The sequence below is a fragment of the Colias croceus genome, chromosome 12 (genome assembly GCF_905220415.1).
Source record: "Colias croceus chromosome 12, ilColCroc2.1".
NCBI classification, from domain to species: domain Eukaryota; kingdom Metazoa; phylum Arthropoda; class Insecta; order Lepidoptera; family Pieridae; genus Colias; species Colias croceus.
The window spans coordinates 2,621,138-2,644,733 of NC_059548.1; the positions used below are offsets into that span (position 1 = coordinate 2,621,138).

Consider the following 23,596-nt stretch of genomic DNA (forward strand, 5'->3'; position numbering starts at 1 on the left):
ATTTAAAATGAAACATAGGATATTATTTTATAATTTAAAAACGTGTAACTCACGATAATAACCATTGCATATTACGTGTTCGCAATTAATATTGCAGGTAATTTTCAGACTAGCAAAAGCTAGTCTACAGAACTCTACATTTAATCAGTTGCACAATTATTGTACGGAGTCTACGTTTTACATAATATTTTAAGCGGAAAATTATCTCTTTTCTGAAGTGCAATGAACTGGCAGAGTGCACTGTGTTCTCCCGAGAGAAAACCTCTAATTTACCTTGAGTGGACACAATTGGAAGAAAACACGAGAGAGGGCGTCGCGCCGGATTAGATTAGCTGCGATAAGATAGCTCGCATCGTGCTAATAAACCAGCCACCGCTGACTCCGACCGATAATTGCAATCCATTAACTCCAAATAGTTCGCGACCGCATCGCGCGACACCTCGCATGTCCGAGCGCCGTCGCGCGTAGCCTTATCACGCGTAGCCGGTGCACCTTAGCCCTTCATAAATATTTACGAAACTCGGAGTTTCGCAGGCCGGTCGGGCGGGGCTGCACCCTAATGCAATGATTCATATTATTCGGATTGCGGGCGAGTTGAACGTCTTCCATTATTGTCATTCATCGGAGGAAGTGGGCGGCGCGGGGCGGCGCGGGTGCCGGCGGCGGCCCCCGCTCGGTTTCACGGTATTCAGTCGCCCGTCGACACTCTCGCTGCTTGGACGCGAGAGACGCGATGCAAGTTGCTTTCCTTTGACGCATTCAGGCCGTGTGTGTGTGTGACCTCCGTGTTCCGCCGTCTAGACGCGTGTTGTGCTGGAACTGCCCCAGTGCGCGAGGCGATCGCTGGAGCGGAAGCGTGCAGTGCGAGTGCTATCAGCTGACCGGCTCGTCCACAGCCTGCGAGCGCACGGTGAGATCGATGCATGCGCTCATCTGATTGTCTATTTTAAGCCGCTCGAACGACGAATTGGCAAATATCTTCGATCGACGTGCAGGGATCGATTCGACGGAATTGATGGTTTTTATTGCCGAACGTCGGTGCTGTTGATAAACAGTGTCGGTTTACGCGTGTCGCGATCGGCCGTATTGTTGTGGATTGTACAATCTGTCATTAATTGAACGGCTAATGAAAACATGTACGTGGTTATGGCATGTTAAACTTACGTACTTACTCCTTGTGGTAGCGCGAGAGCGTTTGACAGCGAGTCAGCTGATTTCCGTCGCAATCAGATTTAAGGAAATATAACGCGATGTCTGAATATGTTATCAGCACTCGATACAATCTATAAAGATACAGCAATAAATTAGTAACTATGTCCTGTATTGTCTGAATGCAAAATTATGTTATGTTTAAAAATGCAAAAAAGTAGAAACAGAAGCCATTCGTTATCTCTTATCAAAATGCTCTTGTGAAGGTCGAAATGATAAACGGGATACGGTGTTCACCAGTCCATCAAACAAAAGAGTTTACATTTGCATTATCTAAAGCAAACTCGACAAAGCCGATGAAACTACCTTTAAAACATTTTTTATGAACTATAAAAGCCATTAGACTATCTAAATAAGATAATAGCGTCATAAAATCATCGAATTATTATCGTAATGACTAACGTAGGCTATGGATGGTCTATCTATGTAGTATCATAGTTTATAGCACCGGAAGAGGCCAGTTACGGTATTCCGGTACATTGAAATAGTCATACGCATAGTAATATGGGAAGTAGACAATGAATACCATTTTAGAAAACAAATTAGTTGTGAAGGTATCGGTACAATGTACGAAGTTAAGTGACTACCGAAGTCAAATACGCGAAAGAAAGTTATAAATAAAGATGCTCATGTCGGGATGAATCATGTCGCATCCTTGGATACAGATAAAATACGAATATAGAGACATAAATAACGTTGCATTGTTCTTGCTCTTTTTGAATTATATCTCTATAAGGATTCGAATGTAGCTGTTTTCTAAACGCGTGTTTTGAAGGTAGTTTCGCAAGCGAACTAAGTCTATGATTATAGACACTAACTTAATTAAAAAATTAAATTCATGATAAACGATAGGATTTAATTTTAAACTGGCTCTATAAAAGGAAAAAGTTGTACCATTGACTCTACATAATCTATGTAATGTACCGTTTCTTCTTGATTTATGGTTGAATAACAACATATAAACTTGAGCATGTGAAAATCTCTACATCGATCAAGTAGTTAGTAGTTACTATAGTAGAGTTTTACGAAAACGACTCTACTCTACGAAATTAAAATGACTCTATAGGCTCTACAATCCGGAAACGAATATATTATTAATTCTGTAAGCAAAGGCATGGACTAAATACATAGATGACAGTTATTGCCGTCAGTTATTACACGTTAGTTACCTACTAGTCATAATTCATTGCCAGTATCAAGAATCCTAGTGCATGCATAGTATTAAAATTGATAGTTATACCCTGATAAATGATACAGGTTTCTGGTAGATTTCTCGCAAGTACATAATATAACAAGACGACAAGATTTTACAGATTGATTTTTTAAGAATATTACGAGTAGAGTTTTCTGGATTATAAACACATTTAATTCAGACGATTATAAAAAAATTACAGCAAGCGTGGTTTTCTGTCTTCTTTTCCGTTTTGAATCTAGAAATAAGATCTTTAATTCTAAATATTTGATATTATTGGGATGTTAGCTGTTACCGGTAGTAGAATAAATACCGGTAGTATAGGAAAGGACAAAGTATAAGTACCGGTAATAAGTAGTATTGCTTAGTATTCGTAGCGAGACCACTCGCTTTACCAAACACCGTTTACCAAATTACCACTAGGTAATTTGGTAACGGTATGAACTTTTAATCTGTATTGTATGGATACCTAAATTGTAATTGTTTTTAAAACTTTCCTAGTCAAAAGTGTGGGTATTAAATAATGATGTCATCATTTAGATATTCTGTTTAATAGGAAAATTTTGTATGGCTTTAAAATTTTAAAACCAAATTTAAAATCATACAGCGAATGAAAAGATAATGAAACACGTTAGATTTGTTAATGACTTGTATGCAATTTTAAAATGCTTCATTCAAAAAGAGATTTTAATCACAGATAGTTGAATGTTTATATAAAGCAAATCAAATATTATGTTTATTTGCTCGTATATGGTAATTTAAAGGTCATATACCGATACAATATTTTTATCACAAATACATACAGTTCCTACTCCAAAAGTGATAATGCACATAGAAATCTTCATCACAGTTCGGTAACTGTCATATTCCCGGAGCGTCCGAAGACGATATGTATATAGAGTGATTAAATGCATTTTCTTCATGCTTAATTTAGTAAAATTTGTTTAGTCAAATGAAATACATTTTGGAAATACGACAATTAGCGAAGATTTGCATGCGCATTATTAATTTTGAAGTACTATTGAGTTTGGAGTACTGCCATTTTAAATGGCGTGCAATTTTTTTTTACAAATTAAGACATTCAATAATAGGTTTAAATATTATAACAGTAAAATCAAAAACAATCTTATTATTGTCAACCGTTAATTATATACGCGTGGGGCCAAAGGTTAGTTAATATATAAATACCATTAACATTATGAATTATGATAATGAAGTAATATCTATATCGATAACAGTCGTAATATTAAATCTATTGTTATTCGTTTGTATATGTTTTGTGATTTGTTTGATGTGGGAATACGGTTTTAGTAACGGTAGTTTTGTTAAAATTATAATTGGATTTTTTAGTTTGATAAAAGTTAATTTTGATACAATATTACAATTATTTAATTATGAAACGTACGTATTAATGTTCTCTTTCAGACATTCTCATCTAAAGCACCTAAAATATTAGTGTAAAATATGTTTGTGTGTAACTATAATTTATTAGATTTTTTGTAAAAATTTAAATATTTTTTTCGAAACGTGGAATGACGTAACGGTAAAAAATAGGTACTTATTTATAAAATCACTTAAAAATACTTTTATTCATGAAAAATCTGTGAATCTCTAATTATACAAGAACATCAAAAAATCATCAGATAAGTAGTTTATTTCATTACATTTACACTATAACAGCATTTTCCTAGTAAAACAACAACAAAAACCCGTAATCATACCAACCAATATCTAGTTACATAATGTGTTAAAAGTTATATATACCACGAACGAACACGACTCATAACCATACTGTATATTGAGTGCTTAAAATAGTTTACAAAATGCATTTCCACACGCATACAAACTGACGTCCGTGCCCCGCGACCGCAGCCCGTGTCCACGACGTCCAGAATTATTTACTTATCAACACTGATAACAGAACAATGGGCGTTAACTAGATAGGTAATAAGACTCACGCACATTACACAGGAAAATGCGTCACATTGCCAATTCATTAACGTCCTTTTTGGCATACAGGAGCAGTGCATTTACGCTAATGATTCAATTGTCATGTTATTTAGGATTTTAATGAAATTTCGATTTATATTTATTCGCTAATCAAATTAAGTAATTTATTCAGCAGACAGTTACAGTATAACTAATGACGTATTCACGAACCGTAATTCTCACTTTAAAATGAATATATGTATTGTTATAATATGTGTCCCTAAATGTACGGTACGGTTTGGCTCGCGCAGCATGCGTTGATACAATATAAAAGGCAGTTTTCAACGCAGAGGACCTTACTAATGTGCGTAAGCCTTTAGTGTACCTACATAATCTTATCTCCTTATGTCAATAGTCTTTTGTATCCGCGATAATGTGGTAGTCTGTTTGTCCTAATGGTACATTCTTTGGGATAACTGGCCAATGGATAACCATTAGTTTGTTTATTATTTATAGATAACAGACGATTTTTAAAGGGTAGAGGAATAAACCTGTAGAGCTAGTGATGATTAATTCTATTTTTAAATGAAAATTAAGAAGGTTTTAATTGTAATTTTATATAATTTTTCTGTTCATAAATATTTTTTTCGAGTAAAAAATTGAAAAAAAAAAGTATAATTTTGTTTTCAAATCATCTTCTATTAAGATTAAACAAGATAAGTAATTATTCTATTTTAAAAGACAATCTCTTACTAAGTTTTACATAAAATATAATAAGGTATTAGTAATTAGTATCAGGTCAGAAGTAACTCGACATTGTTGCCTAAGAAAAGAAGCCCTAAAAATGAATCTTTGTGCGACGTATGTTGTGTATTGTATATAAGCAATGTTTAGATAAATTGTTCACTTCCTTCAATAATTGGTAAATATTTTTTTGAAGTGAAACTTCTTTCGCGTCATGGCAATACCAGTCATGTCATGGAGTAAGGCGTCGATTTTGGTATCTTTGAATCTTGCCAGAGAAGTTTCATTTCTGACACGGGTACGCACACAAGCTCTTTTTTATAGGTTATCGGTTAATCCAACACAAAAGCTTTTGCGGTTTTAAAATTTTAAATTAATAAACTAAAACGCCAAAACAGATTTCACTTTAAACATGCTGGAATCTCGAATGAATATCAGGTTATGTCAAAATGTGTTTGCCAAAAGTGACTGCGTTTAACCGCATAATCTGTGGTCAGTGGTCACTGTTTGACGTTCAACGAAATTGCTTTTCTTTCACTTATCTGTGTAACTGGAATCTGCATCTGGCAGATAACGAAAAAAAAGTTTACTATTATATAGTTCAGAAAAAAGGTTGTAAAGGAAATAAAAAAAAATGCGTGTAAAAAAACCATTTTTTAAAATACGATTCAAGTTTTTATTGTTTGTAGATAATACAAAAATATGTAGACGTGGTTGATTTTTATGCGATATACCGAATTTAGATAAGGAATTGCGTAAATTGAATTATTGTTTATTTTTGCAGAATATTCAATATTGTTTATATTGTAACTATTTCTTGTCTTATCGATTTAAGAATAATTAAAATAATTTGTTTGTAAACATGAACCACAAAATGACATGACTTCTAAAGATTGTTTTATAAATTAAATGGCAACACTCTTAAGAAGTGTAATTCTCCTCACAAAAGATGCTTTGTGGAAATACAAATATGGCAAGGTTATTTTTTGTGACTCAGAACCTGAATACAAAGAAATCTCGATAATGATTGTTGCCGATGGGGTAGCGTACGCGAATCCGATCAGAATAGCGGGGTTATATATAGGGTTGTCAAAAATAACTCATTTATATTCAGATTTTAAATTATTAATGGAAATATGTGTATGAGGCTCGTGTGATTGTTTTTGTTTGTTGTTCGGTATTTTTTATGTTTCATTTGAGAATGTTATTCAGTAGTACGTTCCAATTTTTTTTTATATTTTTACTAAACTCTATTACCGTTTTGAGTATAGTGGAAAGTTAACAAGATGATTATTAATATTAAGCTAAAGAAAAATGCTTTAGATGTAGTAACTAATGTGCAAACCACACGAAATGTAATATGACTATATATTTAAAATTGTTGAAGTTACATATCATTCTGACCATCAACTTGCATCAGTTAACAGTTGCCAAACTACACAGTAGCCAGCCCTAGCAACACGTCGTTCGTTCACACCACCAGTTATATTTAGTAGCGTCCGGCGCGCGGAATGCGAATGCAGCCCGCGCCTGACCTACCGCAACAGCACTGTCACAGTTTCAGCCTCTCACTGATCTGGGGGGTCACCATGACGTTAAGCAGTACTAAATCCAGTGTGCGAAAGTGATACCGCTAGACGAACTATATAGCTCTGTCTCTTTCCCTGGATTTAATACTGCTTTAACGTCATGGTTACCAGTATGCTCTAGAGTCTAGATCTCCTTGCAAAACGTTTACCGTCTGCAAGCTTGTGCCATCCTTGACTTAACCCTTTTTAAACACGCCTACGGGCTACGGCATTACCTTGCAAGGGTCAGTTCAATTTTCAAACGTTTTATTTTTTCTTTCCATTCATTCGGAATTTGATTTGAGTTTTTGTTGTCTATGTCAGCGTATTTGAACCCGGCTTTTCTTAATTTTTTTTAATGCATATAATAATACAGTAGTGAATATTATAAAATATGTATTGTTTATTACATTTTAAGATGCAAATGCAATTTGACATTCTCTATTGTTTTATTACTAACGTCAATTGGCAGTGCATCCAATCTAAAAATACTTAAATTGAAGACAATAAAAGCGCAGGCTATAAATAAATACAATGGACACATGCCACGTATAAAACATATTGATAATATTCAAGTCATCTGTGAGCTTAAGTTATACAAACTTAAATATGGAAATAACCCATCTTTTAACTATACAGGGTTACGTGTAAATCACCAGCAACCTCTTAGGACAAGAAAGCTAACATCATAAGTAACAACATATTTTGTTCTACGACTTTTGATAATTTGTTAGATTTTATTTTCATACAAAAATAAATATTTATTTAATTTTCCGTTTGAATATTATAAACTCTACAGTCTACAGTCTACACGCATCCCAAAAATTACGTAAACAAGAAGCGAACGAGAGGGGGAAGGGGGCGTCGCGTCGTCCTTTAGATAATGAATAGAACATACTCTTACAAATGTTAGGAGAGTACAATAAAAGTTTAAAAAATCATTTAAAAATAATTTATTGCGTTATGCCAATAGTCGTAGAACAAATGTTGTTACTTGTGATGTTAGCTATCTTATCCTGCGAGGTTGCTGGTGTTTTACAAGTAACCCTAACCCAACTTTTGATCCTTCGAGACTTTTGCCCGATTGTCAAAAATCACCCTTATTGGTTAAAATAATAGGAGTAAGATAACTTTTATTACCTAATTATCAAATAAATAAAAACGGGAATCAATCCAAAAATAAAACGCTTTTTCGTATGAGATCACAAATATATCTTTTGGCCAAGCAATTTATTATAATATGCTAATAAATCTTTGTCAAAGCAAAAAAGCATTGTAACCAGTCATGGCATGTAATATTCATATTTATCGGCATACTAATGCAAATTGAATAATACAGAACAGGAATCATGGATACGTCGGCTAGCCTTGAACAAATTGCTTAGTGTAGGCGAGGAATGAGCCCTAGAATAAAGGTCAAATATTCGAAGCGATGCGAGTACATAGCTGTATCTGTTCCAAGTTCAACGTTAAGTCTAGATCCAAAGGAGCGATGTAATTCAGCAGATTGGAGCGGACGTGGTTTCGCAAGCTGTATGACGGAGGCATAAATATTGTCTATGGCAGATAGGGTGCGTCGCCCGCGGTGGCGCCGTTCGGTCAGACAGTATTAGACCTCAGATTGATCGGTCCTCCGTCGCGTTGGCATATCATAAAGACGTTTTATTCTCGCTCACTGTTTAGTATGTCTAGCGTGACGTAACTTCAGGCTTTTTACAGGCTAACTTTTTGTAAGGCTTCCCGTCTAGCGGGCGTAATTAAAGCGAGTTTCATATGTATGGACGCCTCTCCGACCTTCGAGGAGCGCGCATCGTGTCGCTTTGTATAGTAATCAAAGTGAATTATTGCGGACATATTTAAATATAGATGTTATTTGTAATAAGGGAGGGTTTATAGGCAATATAACATTGAGGAGTTCTTTAAACTTGTGCGTATGCACTTTTAATACTTACTTTTGTTATCTTTTTGAGAAATGATTTATGAAAAGTTAAAAGTCGTGTCCACTAGACAGATCGTACACCTTTACTAAAGTATTCACAACGACTTCAAGGCATTGTCTATCAATTTCATTTAATAGTTGTATGTCTAGTTGTTTTTGTTGTATTGTCAGCGAGGCAGTGACCCCTTACAAAGGTGATGATGACATGCCAATTACTTGGCATTAAGTCATCCATACTAACATTATAAAAGCGAAAGTAACTCTGTCTGTCTGTTACTCAATCACGCCTAAACTACTGAACCAATTTTCATGAAATTTGGTATGGAGATATTTTGATACCCGAGAAAGGACATAGGTTACTTTTTATCCCGGGAAAATGACGCAATCCCGGAAATCCCACGGGAACGGGAACTATGCGGGTTTTTCTTTGACTGCAGCGCGGGCGAAGCCGCGGGCGGAAACCTAGTACCTAATATTATAATGCTGTGATAAAATGGTAATGTTCATCGTATGCTATTGACGAATTGATTTAGACATCCATGCGGGGGGTGCTACATTTTCTTACTATTTATTCGAAGAACAATACTTTTATTTATGGCATCATTATGCTTAGCCCACCGCTTCTAATAATTTTCTATGTTAAATTCAGTCTGACTCAGATAATGGTACAAGTTTCATTGAAATTGGTTGTGATACTAAAGTCGTAACAAAAATGTACATTAATTACTTGTGGAACAACAACACGTACAAATATTTTAATTTCCAATTGTTTATCAAAACCCTTTACATATTTTTTGTAATCTATATTACATTGTTTAACTTTAGGAAGAATATTTTAAATAAACAGTGAAGCCATAGCACTATTCAAGATATACAGCATGTTCCAAATAACTATGCGGTTGTCAAATCTGTGTCTAGAATGCTTGTTCATAAGATATTTGGTAGCGCTGCCAACTGCCTTCTGACTTCTGAAATATCCACAAAGTTATCTAAGACGTTTTGCAAACTGAAATATTTATTCTGTGGTGCGTCAGACGTCACGATTACAGCATATCTTTTATTGGTCGTTATCAGTTATTTGTTGCAATTCACGATAAAATAAGAGGTGCTTGGTGTAATGTAGATAAGTGTTATACTAGTTACCAGGGCGAAGTTTATAGCATTATTTCATAGATCGGAGCGTCGTTTTAGCACAGAATACATAATAGTAGCTAAACGCTACAGAACGGACACTCTCCGCCTCCCGCCAAAATTAAACACTTACCTCACCCCGCACGATCAGACATAAAATGGTCCATATTTTTCTACAGGGACGATACGCAACGAAGATTGACAACATTAATCAAATTGACTTAAAGTAATTTTATTATTTTGGATTTGTGATTATCGTTTTTCGTAGAAAATGGTTAGATATTGTGCTGTTTACGGATGTATTTCATCAGAAAAACGCGAATTTTTTTTTACGCTAGTCAAAAATGTACCAACCATAAAGCGTTAACACACACATTTGCAGTCTCTACAGTGTGACTGTCAAAACGATAATTTTGTATGGAGTGTCCGGGGTGTGGTTTTAGTATCACGGCTTATCTCCTAATATACAGCGTGATTTTTATAGATCATCGTAACGGTGGAGGAAATATTTATCTATTAAAATTTAAAACATTTTTTATTTATTTATTCAATTTTCTGTCATTGCTGAGTATGGTTAGGTACTTAAAAAATAATCGTGTCCTGTCATCGTTACGATTTTTTATTAATCAATTGATCAACAAATATAGAATATATTATAGTTAAGCAAGTAATAAATATTTCGGAAAACAAGAAAAAAATGGATTTTCTGTTACTACTTACTTCTAATTTATATAGGATTATTTCACCAACATTGACTACTTATATTATATATTACTAGGTTTCCGCTTGCGGCTTCGTCCAAGCAGTCAAAGAAAAACCCGAATAGTTCCCGTACCCGTGGGATTTTCGGGATTGCGTCATTTTCCCGGGATAAAAAGTAGCCTATGTCCTTTCTCGGGTATCAAAATATATCCATACAAAATTTCATGAAAATTGGTTCAGTAGTTTAGGCGTGATTGAGTAACAGACAGACAGACATAGTTACTTTCGCATTTATAATATTAAGTATGGATATAGGTGTAAGGTTGTATTATATCGAATGCATGTTGGACGAAACGTCGTGAGCTAAAAGCTAGACGGTATTCTTTTTATACCAACCAGTCAACCGAGGCCATTCAATTGCATACGTGATAAAAATCACGTACAAGGACTTCCTTAAATGTGTTATACTTTTAGTAATATCCTATGAATAGGTAAAATATGGCGTGAATTTCTGAGTAATCTTAGTTTTTTTTTGCATTTTGTGTTTTAGTTCTTAATAAAATTTAAACATTTTTGCGTAAGAAAAGATTGAATGCTTATACAATAAGATGAAATATCTCATTTGGTACCTAATTGTGCTTTTTATATAATATAATTGATAATAATAGTACATGGTAATTTATCAACAAATATACAATAGTTAATTTTAATTTTAATCATTTTCAATACAACAATATTAATTTATGCATTTAGGAATTAGAAAATTTTCATCCACGTTTAGTTTCATGAGGATTTTCCAGCAATTTTCACCATATTCGACAGAGAAATTTGCTCAACCACACTAAAACGTGTCAAGTTGTGAATTTTTCCAATTAAAAATTGCTTAATTTAGACGCTGTCGCGTTTGTGTGAAGAGTATTGGAATAGACTCTGGACACTCCACAACTGTAGATCGTTAGAAAATTTTCTGGATATACCTTAACTATGGGAGAAAAAAATTTGAAAATCAGAATTTTTTAATAGGTTTTCTGTCTGAAAATTTGATATCTTCACCAAAAAGGCTATAAATTCACAAAAAATGAAAACAGATTGCCTTTATCTACTTGTTCATATAGCAAGCCAATATGACTAAAACAAATATTAAAAATTCGCTTAACTACGTAGAGTCGCTCCTTACATTTTGCAACAATGACTACGTTTGCAACAATCATACCGTCACCTATTCTTGTCTAAATGTTAACATTAATATAACACAGTAAAAAATATACAAGGATAAGTGGCACTTATACTTAATAGCAGTATAATTATGACGTGTGAGCGGATTACAAAATTGCATTTATATTTTATATCCAACATTATGTCGGTAAGAGCGTTGACATGAAAGCGTAGTCTGCGTTGATAATTATAATTAGCGTTTGCGTAGTGGGCGGTTCGCCGTGCAGCGATTTATTTTTATACTAGCTTCCGCCCGCGACTCCGTCCGCGCGGAAAGATTAAGATTTTTTTTTCTACGTATTTTTCCGGGATAAAAAGTATCCTATTTTATGCCCAGGATAATAAGGTATAATTATACCAAGTTTCATCGAAATCGAACCGTTAGTTTTTACGTGATGCCTTCACATACATACAGACAGACAGACAGACAGACAGAAAGACAGACAGACAGACAGACAAAAATTGATGTAATCACATATTTAGGTTTGGTATCGATCCAGTAACACCCCCTGGTATTTATTTTTTCAATATTTTCAATGTACAGAATTTACCCTTCTACAGATTTATTATATGTAGGTATAGATGACACTACCTGCGCTCCGCGGTTTGACCCACGTGCTTCCGCTTCTGTTGATCTTAGCGTGATGATATATAGCCGATAGCCTTCCTTGATAAATGGGCTATCCAACACCGAAAGAATGTTTCAAATCGGACCAGTACTTCGTATTTAGTATAGATACGAGGGATAGGTAGTTATTGACAGAATAGTGACCACAGATAATATAATACTATAGTTATACCTGGATAGTATACCACCCGTCCTAGATATGTTTATAATCACCCTGTAGTTCCAAAATTCCATTACTGTATTGTGGGATTCGCGCTAGAGGAAAATATTGTAGAAACATTGTTTTAATGTGAAATGTTTTAACTTTTAATATATTTATAAGTTCAACAATTGTAAAACAGGCTTTGCTTAGTGTAGCTCTACATGAAAAGTTTATATCATGATAATGGTTAAAATTAATATTATTATATCAATACTGTGTAGTTTTGTGTAGTGTTAATCTGAATTGCAACAGGATAGTATGTTATTACAAATTAAAAAAAATATATCTGTTTTTGCATTTTTTTAGAATTTTCATTTTTTACGCAACCACAACAATAATTGAAAAATTCATATACGAAACTTCGGTATTCACATACTTAAACATATTTAAAACACATAGGTAGGTACTTTGCAAATAACAGCTGTTTAAAACATCAACAACAAATACTGCCACTAATGATATTAACAAACGCACTAAACACGACTTGTATAGTAAACAAAACATACTATCTTAATGCGGACATAAATAAACAAATTGCTACAAATTATCTATCGAAAGCGGTCCAAAGGTCGGAACATTTAGAAAATAATTTAAAGCACATAAATAGTTGAATGTTGAATGAGCTAATGGCGATAATTATCATAGTATAAAGAGAACAAGTAGGCTGACTCCCGGTTTTTAGGAGCGTACGGTACCTAAACTCGCGAGGCGCAGGGTTGTCACCTTATCACGTTGATATTTTAAATAATTGTATAAACAAACACCGACCGCTCACAACAATCGATTTCGGGCGATTTGCGGGCGCGGCTTTCACGAAAACGGTCCATGAGATGAGAAGGAACCGAGCGGTGTTGTGTGCGTGTGTCAGGCTTGCGTATGTACATGAACGCGGGGCGTGGCCAAGTGCTCCGCATACACACAAACGGCGCGATGTACCATTGTTCGAAGATAACTTACTTGTTTTCTCTATACTGTGGGGCTAATGATGATAATTATGTAATAAATATCTGTTAGTCACGCGGCGAGCGTGTGTTGATAAGTGATAAGAGCGGAATGGCGCCTGCGATCTGCGTTTTTGAGTGTTAGATGATAAAAGTGCTCGATATTGCTATGTTTTACATTTGTGAAATGATAGAACAATTTCAGTTTAATGATTGAGGGTTTACATAGTTGAGTTGCTTAAATAACAAGTCTATATAACTGCGTTAAAAACAACCGACTTCAAACTTGCACTTGCAACATTTACAAATACAGACAAAAATGCTCATAAAATAAAAACTACTGGGCCTATCTGAATAAAATTTTTATGGGACCAATTCGACACCATCCCGCATCGAACAAAAAAAGAATCACGTACCTAAATCGGTTCAGAAACCTCGGAGTAATCGGTGTACATACATAAAAAAAAACATACCGGCCGAATTGATAACCTCCTCCTTTTTTTGAAGTCGGCTAAAAATTAAATTGACCGGTAAAAAGTAACTTTATGCACATTTAGTAGGTAACACTACTAGTATGTATATTGTATGTGGTAACACTAAAGAACTATATCTTAACTTATCAAAACTAAAAAAACAGTGTTGGTTTATCAATATCTTAATTCTAAGTTCTTCCTTGTAACTGAAATTAAATACAAGAATAAAAATACACTGAACAAAAAATATTCTCCATTTAGAAGTCGATTAAAGTGAAAAAGGAAAGTGTAACTCACATTTTACTTAAAACACAATTTAATAAACATGGAGCGAAATTCCGCCGTTTTTCATCGCCGACGTCATCACAAATATTTCCGACGATTTATAACGTCAGAACTGTAGGCAATAAATTGTAAAAATTTTAGAAATTAGCTCTTAAAACGTATATTCCTCGTGTTTTAAATCTCTTTCGTCGTAAATCAGATCGGGGCCTGCAATATAAATCCAACTTTTACGAAAATTATACTTAGGTTTTACTAGAATCGATTTATCCGTAATTGCTTTAACTTGAAGTGTTTTTGAGTAAATATAACTTGGAACGCTTTGTCTCGTATTTTGGAAGTTATTAGCTTTAATGCTTAACTAAAGTTGTATTAAAGGGTAATTTTCAGAATTGTCGAAGTAAAGCCATTTTCAATAAATGCTTTTAGGTATTAAAAACATAAAATACAAGGTAAGGTCACTAACTGGCTGAAAAATATCATGATTTTTAAACAAAAAAAGCTTCATGAATATCTTTAGGTAGCTACATATTATGCAGTTGTAAATGAGCTCTAATGATTTAACAGTAACACTTTCTTTGTAAATAAGGTAAAAATAGAATGATATTTTCAAGTCAATAAATATTACTCTACATAAAAGGCCACTCCGCACTTGATTGGCCTTTTATTCGGAGTACATTCATAAAAGGTTCTAATTTCGGCTAACAGATAATTATTATAAGAGCGATTTAGCTTTTCTCAAAGACACGCTTGGTTAGGCAAGGGCGGGAGATAATGACCCGAGTGTGGCAATAATTGATCCTATTAGAGTACCTCTGTAGACTGTATTAACACCGTCTTGCTTGAGTCATATCACAGATAATATAACACTATGCTGTCATATCGCGTATTTTTTTATTAAGAATAGTAAAATATTAACCAACTGGTACAGAAAGAGGGTTATGTTTTTCGCGTATGTATGTATATATTTCTTTGGCACCAGCTAGAGTCTAAATGGCTTGTCTTAATTTTATTTGAATGGTGGCACTGGCAATAGTACTGGGTACTTCAAAATGAAAAAATGGGCTAAAAATTGTTAGTTGAAATTGCAGTTAGGTTTTTTGTTCTTTTAATAATAAATCTTGTCTAGCTGTAGTTGAAACCGGAAAAGCTGGTTTCAGGATGAAAATGTCTGCGAGTAACAATGGGACAACCCCAAATAATGATGTTTCATCCTGGTGAAAAAAGTCAAACGGCAAAGTTTGACTTAAGGGGTCACTGACTCTCTTTTAAGAAATTTTTCAATATGTTTTTAATGAGTTGATAATAAATTCAAATGTACCTAAGCTACGTTAAACCTTTCAGCTAAGAATTCGTTTCTGTATACAGTATAAAAGAATTATTACACTAGTAGTACGATCAAAAATGTGAGCTCTTAAAATATTCGGTAAAACTCTATTCACTTGAAAACATGAATCATGATCGTGTGAACTAAATTTTTACATATTAAATTTACAAGCGTTGTAAGCTTAATTCACAATTCTCAGAACCAAATAAACATGAAGCTAGTCGTTAAAAACTACAAAGTTACGACAAAAATGTAAGTAGAAAAATGATTACGGTGCATTTACATCAAACGAGCGAATGCTCGTTCTAAACCCACTATGTCAAATTATTTTGTGTAAATAGGGTAGAGCATTCTTATTTCTTTGGTTGTTCTTAGTGCGTTCGAAAAGATTCTATGCAATGTTCTAATACTGAACAACACTGAATACGAGTTTTCGTTTACACTAAAATATTTAAATAATTAGTAAACTAATTAACTTTCTTTTTTAATATTTGCACACCCAATCAATGGGTAGAATGTATTAGCCACATAACATTGTAATTAAAACATCTAGAATCTGTAACTACATTCTTGCAAATAAATATAATTTGAATTTGAATTTGAATGTATCTCGAAAGAATGCTCTTGCTCTAACTCTAGCTCTATGTTCGTTTAACGTAAATGCACCATTATTTATAATATGTAATACTTGATGAATCATATTTAATATATCTATTATAATTTACATAAATTAAATTGATGAATACGATCACGTGCTGGTAATAATTTTGGCTTGTTGCGTTTTTTTATATTATATATAATATTAATCCTTGTTTATTACCTCTAAGTGGTACTTTGAATAAAATTGGTAAACAATCAACTTTAAAGAAGGTATAATATTCTAGAGATATTTATGTAGCTACATCAAAAGAAAAAAAGGTTTGTAAATATAAATCATTTGGAAACTAGATAATAAAAATTCCTATTAATGTTAATGTTATCTAATAAATATTATTATGATGATTTTATTCTACGATTTTGTTTTGAACAAAAACGTAACATTGGTGTTGTATTTCAGATAAAATATAACAACGAACCTGTTTTAGTTGATCAAAACACGAGAAATTTTAATTCGTCTGTTTTGTAGATAAACTATAGCCCTATTATATAGCGGCATTTTTAGCATTTTTCATGTAAAATTAAATATAAAAGCATGACTTAAGTTAAATCTATTAATTGATTCAATTGAATCAAATTGTATAATATAAAATACAGATATTTGTTTTTATATATTAATCTCAATAATAGAAAATTAAACTTTAATTTTCGTTTACAACTGAGCATAAAAACATTACAATCAACATAAAATTATATAAACGTTAAAATATTAAAGAAAGTTTTATCTCAAATTCAAAACAAATAAGTTTTTTACGGAAAAAGTTGAAGCCAAGGAATTTGCACCGAAGTTTCCTTTCGTACAAGGGTCGCGACTGCTATTAACATTTTAGGCGGAAGATTTATAAACTTTCTTACATTTATCGTTTGGTTTTTAGACGGTTTTTTCATTTAAACCTCGAATTGCATTTTGAATGAATTTGTTTTTTTTTTTCAGGTATGTACCCGACTATGCTGATTGCATGTAATGTCGTATTTCTGTAAGTATTTTAAAAATAATTTTCATGCAAAATAATTTGATTCTTTGTAGCTTTCTTAATTCCCTTCAAAAAATTGTGAACGTCATCTTCATAGAAGACGCTCCGCGGCTTCACACGCGTGGCTCCGCTCCTGTTGGTCTTAGCGTGATGACATAATACAGCCTTCCTCGATGAATGGGCTTTCTAACACCGAAATAATTTTTCAAATCGGACCAGTAGTTCCTGCGATTAGCGCGTTCAAACAAACAAACTCTTCAGCTTTATAATATTAGTATAGATAAGTTTAGATTATATTATAGGTAATTAGGTAGGTACGCAGTATAAAGGAATCCAATATTGGGCTAGTTTATTAAAGCATTAACCAATAGATAAATTAATTAAAAAAAACCGTTACGACTGTTATTTATTGCTTTATAAAAATCAAAATCACAAATTATGACGAGACAACACGGAACGATCTAAATGCAACTATATATACGAAACAGTCTGCCCCTTTTCATCTATGACTAATATCGTTTTAGTTTCCAATATAGGGATATCAATGTTGGTGGAATCTTCAATTAAATCACGAGGGTTCCTAACTACATTGGACTCGCCCGCATTGTAGCTGACATCGACCAATCACAGCTTACAGCAGGCATTAGGGAAGCATTGTTTAGTGACAAGATGTTAGTTTATTTAGAAATGCGTTTACTACTGTGTAGATTGGAACGTAAATCTTTTTTACATATAGAAGTTTATACTTTATGGTACATTGGAATTGCTAAAGGAACTGTGTTGTGGACATTACCGGGCAGATATACTTTTGGTCAAATGAAATTAATAGGCGCTATATTTCGTCCTAAAACTTTCTAGTTGCCATACGTTTAAATTTTATTTAATATATTTAATTCTGCAAGGTTTAATTTGGTTTTCAATGCATCATGTTATGTTCAAACAATAAAGTTTATAACCTTTAGGGCTGATTTTTCAATCCTTGGTTAAAACCTATTCATCGAATAACGTATTAAACTACCATTTCAAAAATGTTTTCTAAGTGTCCGTATTTGTCAGTTTACAGGTGACATTTTAATATGTTCGTGTAATACTTTATTGGACGGATAAATTTTAACCAAGGATTGAAAAATCGGCCCTTAGATAGATAAATACAATCGAAGACAACAATAAACACTATCATTCTCTAGTTAACTAATTAACGGTACAGATTTAGTGTCTTTTAACGAAAATTAGAGCCAGGATAGAATTTCAGCAATTTGCCCTTTTTAAGTTCTATTGTGGGTTTAAACAATGAAAGCGGAAAGACCCTTTGTTTTGTTAACACGTTGACAGACAAATGGTAAAAGTTCCATGTCCCCTATGATTGGATGTTTCTTATTCGATTCATCGAAAAACAAATAAAAATATACATCACTACATAGTATAAAACAAAGTCGCTTTCTCTGTCCCTATGTCCCTTTGTATGCTTAAATATTTAAAAGTACACAACGGATTTTGATGCGGTTTTTTAAATAGATAGAGTGATTCAAGAGGAAGGTTTAAGTATATAATTTATTAAGTTTTAGACAAACCGGGCGAAGCCGCGGCCGGTAAGCGCCTAGTTAATAGAAATAACACTTCTTACTCCTTACCACAGCATTTCATTTCATTATAAAATGTCGTTTTACTTGTCTTCCCAACAGCCCTGTTTTAAAAATCAATACGTTTTTAATCACTTCCAGGACAAGCCGCTATTACCCATAATAAAACTGTAGTCAAATTGTATTTTCTAGAAATACTATCAATTTTCTCCTTCCCCTTCCACTAGCTTAATTAAGACCCTGAATTCTAGGAAGGTTAGATTCCTGATATTGGGAAAATTAATTACGTGGATGTAATAAACTCAAAGGTAAAATTGTAAAATTAAACAATGTTTCCTATATTAGCTTCTCATTGACTTTAAATAAGTTATTTTTAGCAGAGAAATAAAAAATGCAGACGCTAACAGGTTTTTATCTAGCTCTTAAAAGGCAGTATTTAGCAAAGAAATAAAAAAAATATAAGACACTGGCAGGATTTCATCTAACACAAAAACAACTTACTGGAAAAAATTATTCAATTCTACATTTTATCCCAAATGCCTATTTCTTTAGAAATATGGTCGTTGTAAAAAAATAATTAATAACATAAAAGTAATCGTGGGATGGATAATTAATTAATAATGTACTAGGAATCTATAAACGCATGTAGGTAACGTATGAATCATTTTATGTGAAAACAACGGGGATTGTACTTACTCATAATAAAGACGGTATTAGTCACGAACATTCATTCAGTCGATTGCTATAAACATAAAATTTATATTGCTAGTAACTAATATGATATGGAGAAAATGATTCGTATTAACAATAACTGTTAGAAAACGGTTAAAGAATATTAATTGAATATCGTTTTAATATTGTAATTAGAATTGTTGGTTGTATAATAAACATTATTATTATTAATAGGAACATAATTGAAACAACTTGAACCATGATAGTTTATTTGCAGCAAATTTTCTTACATTAACTGCTCTCATCTACATGCTTAGGCCAAGATCCAAACAATCGCAAAAAATAAAAACCTAAACCATTTCCACTACTTCTGTTTAGTTTCCGTTTAACTTATCAACTAAGTATCATAATATAATGTATGAAAATACGAGTGAAAAAGTTTCAAACTATCAGTGACTTTATCACGAATTGAAACAAGTCTTTATCTGCTTAATCTTCTTATATATAAAAATGAATCCCAAAATGTGTTGGTAAGCGCATAACTCGAGGACGGCTTAACCGATTTCGTTAAATCTTTTTTTTATAATATTCCTTGAAGTTCGAGGATGGTTCTTATGTAGATAAAACCTGAATATGTACCACGGGCGAAGCCGGGGCGGACCGCTAGTGTTTTAATATAATATCAATTTGCTCTTGATTGAGTACAAGCTGAGAATATAAGAATAAAACGCTGTTTCTAATAGCCAACGCATAATACAATATCTTAGTAACGTGTGAGTAGCTCATGGGTATCGGGTTTGTTTTGACCGCAACATGTTCCAGGCCTACTGATCTCTTGCAGGGTTGCCAGTTTTAAGAAAAAATGTGTAATTAATTAAAATAAACGTAAAAAATCTTACTTGAATAAAAAATGAATGATTTTTTTCTTGAGTAAATGCTGCATTAATTTTCAATATTTTAGGAATACGTTGCGAAAATTTTTATAAATCCTTTAATATACTGTATACATAGTATTACAAATATGTATGTGTAGGAATAAGTAAGATATGCAAAACGAACTCTCTGTAGAAGAATAAAAATACCTTAAAACAACACATCAGCTGTATAATACACAGAAATGTTCGCAAACATGTCACATTAATACCTAATCACAGCGCAGCGCAGACTTACCAAACAAATCTCAACAAACAAATGATATTGGACAACCCTAACTTACAGTGCAAATATTGACCGATCGTCGACCCTATTGACGTTATGCGATAGCGTTAACAAAACGCTATAACATGATACTGATTTTCATGTTATGGATAAGTGCAGTCATGTGAACACAATACTCCGGCATAAAAGGCGCGTGCTACGCTGTAATATCGACTAAGAAAAAAAAATATAATCGCGATTTTTTGTGCCTGCACGTTGCAGACATTTTTTGTTACTTGAGTCGAGATTTTTGAGCTTTTTGTTACAATATGTATAACGTTATCGCCTATGTTTAGTTGATTTTAATAGGATCACAAAAACTGGTGGTACTATTTTCGCTCTTTCCTAAAATAGAAATAATGAAACAAAATTTAAATGTAATGTCATTTGCCTAAAGTTTCATACGTTCGTAAGAAAAAATGTTTTCAAAACTTTACGTTTCTACCATTATTTTTTATACAAAAACGGGAAAGGTTTAATAATGTCAATTGTGAAAATGATGTAAATAAAATTTGTATTACGAGTGTCTGTAGTGAGTTTTCACCTCATATTTAACGGTGTCTCGCTCATTATAATGCGAAATTAAGGATGTTTGCCAGTGTAAAAAACTGAAACGTAATTTATTTGACAGAAAAAACCGGTTCTTTCGTGCATCAACTCTACGAATAAGGCTGACTTTTTTAAGCTCGTAGTTAGTTCTAGTGCTTAGTAATTATAGCAAAAATAACGCAAAAATACAATTAGATCGAACAGTTTCCAAAGAATCACCAAAAATATGAGTTTAGATTTATTATTTGTATTTTTTTCTCTTTTTCAACTTTAAAAACTTTTCTAAAATTTGGCAACCCTTACTTCAAACCCTCTTGTAATTAAGAACTCCTCTGACATAAATTTAAACGTCCACAGATAAATTCTGGTCATAAAATTGCAACTTCTATTTGTAATGATACTTCAACCTTGCTTCAACCTGTAGGGTTACATTTCAAGTTGATGGGTAAGATAAGAATATCCACACTGTTTTATTTACTAAAGTACGATGCTATTAAAGGCAATATGTATTACACCCACGATTTTATCTGCTGTTTTATTGCGTTTTTAATTGGTTTGTACTTTTTTTCTTCAGAAGTCTGCCGTTATCAGGACTCAGTTTCGGATTACTGCAGATATCTTAGTAAACGATTTTATTATAGTTAATTAGTCAGTTACACTAGAGAAGATGTAGTGACATAATTAGTTACATTCAAAATAATACCTACCATACTGCTGCCTCCTGTTTCATGCTTACTTACAACAGACGAATAGCAAAGCAAAATAGTAACAGGATTGATTCATACAAGTTATAAAAAAATACTTTCACACTATTCCCAATTTACAATTCCACTGCAAATACTGTTTATTACTGCGTGTTGAATGAGAACAATGAACGATAATCAACTAAATGATCATCAAGTATTTGCTGGAAAGCGCGTAACTGATTTGTAAAACGACTGGCCGACTCATTTGTGTAATAATCATCACTTTTTCTTCTGTAGTCCGATCATTCTTGCAGATTTTATTCCACTAACTTCTTTCTGATTCAGAAATCATTCATTCGTACACCAAATAATATGTCTAATCTTCTGTTATCTTTCCGTAAACAGAACTTTTCTAACAGTTACATTCCGAAAGTATGTAATTACAAGCATTATTTGTACAGCATTAAATTTATGGGTTTACGGCATTTCCTATTACCTACAAACGAGAGGTATGCAAGACGGCGGTGAATCATGCTGAGGTCACGTAGCTTCGCCATGACGTCATACAAACCACTGAGAATTTACTACCTAAATTAGAAAATCGTTTTGGTTACATACCTGGAATGTTTCTTGGAGTGCATACGAATATTTCTGCAGTCTATTCCATTACATATGGGCTTTACATCCTAGATAATTTATTTAAAGAAGCTAAAGCAAGCATTAAGCAATTCAGTTAAAGGTCCTAAACATCTTCTAGAGATTCCAAAAACTTCTGTAATGCAACAGAATAGAGCACAGAATGCAGATGACCTTTTCGGCTTGCTAGATCTGTACAAGACATGCATCTGTCCCATGTCCCATTAGAGGGACGCAAAATTGGATTTGTATATGTCATAGCAATGGTGCCCATATGGTGAGGTCGCAGAGCGTTGATTGGTCGGAATTGGGCGCATCCCGGCTGCCGCCAAATCGCTATCCGGCCTCTGGTGTTATCCTAATATAAATGCAAAAGTTGTGAGAATTGTTAGATTAATAAATATAATTGAACGGAAATAAACTGTTTATTCAATGTTCGTGATAGCACTTTTGTATTGTCGGAATATTTTATCTGTTTTTATATCTGACATAGTCTTATGTTTGATCTTTATCTTGCCTGTGTCTGAAATTTGTGTAATGATGTGGAATATTTCCTACAATATACTTAAACGTATGAGGAATAATACAATCTATTACAAACGACATCACGGGCTTGTGTCGACCCATTTCATCTAATCATGCATATTTGCGGCTCGTATACAATTTTCGTCGTCTCTTGTCAGAGAGCTAAAAATATTTTATGCTACGAATAAAACTATTCCTTGTACGACTAATCATTCTTCGGCCTTGTATTTAACAACCTATTTATTGAACAATCTTTGATATAATCCTGTAGGTACTAAAAATAATTGCATAAACATGCGAAGGATTTTAGCTCAGTTTTATTTTTCAATTTCACAACAGGTGCAATTTTACGGCCGCGTCATTATAAAAGTTATAAGCCATAAAAGTATATCTTAATAAAGCTGTGCTTATTTTACCGAGACTTTTTGTTGTTTATTAAAAACGTTTTAGATTGTTGAAATTATTAAATAATTGCGTGTAGATAATTTTATTCAATCCACCGAACGCTGTATATCGATTTTGGATTCCATAGAAATTGTACTATTAGATCCTACAGCCTACCCATCCCACGCCCGATCAATTACACTATAACAATTTAAAATCCATTTCTAGTACATTGCAGCTAGAGTTAGCGCTGA

The 23,596-nt window shown here is 33.2% G+C and overlaps 1 protein-coding gene across 5 annotated transcripts in view; it reads left to right on the forward strand.

Moving 5' to 3' along the window:
- LOC123696371 (protein alan shepard) overlaps positions 1–23,596 on the forward strand; it is a 171,640-nt gene that overhangs the window by 48,546 nt on the left and 99,498 nt on the right. Inside the window, exon 1 of one of the 5 annotated variants that reach the window (XM_045642502.1) lies at positions 680–910. The exons of the other annotated variants lie outside the window; for them this stretch is intronic. The gene's annotated coding sequence lies outside the window, so the exon portion shown is untranslated. Of the gene's footprint in view, positions 1–679; positions 911–23,596 lie in introns of those variants that run through there. 5 annotated transcript variants of the gene reach the window in all.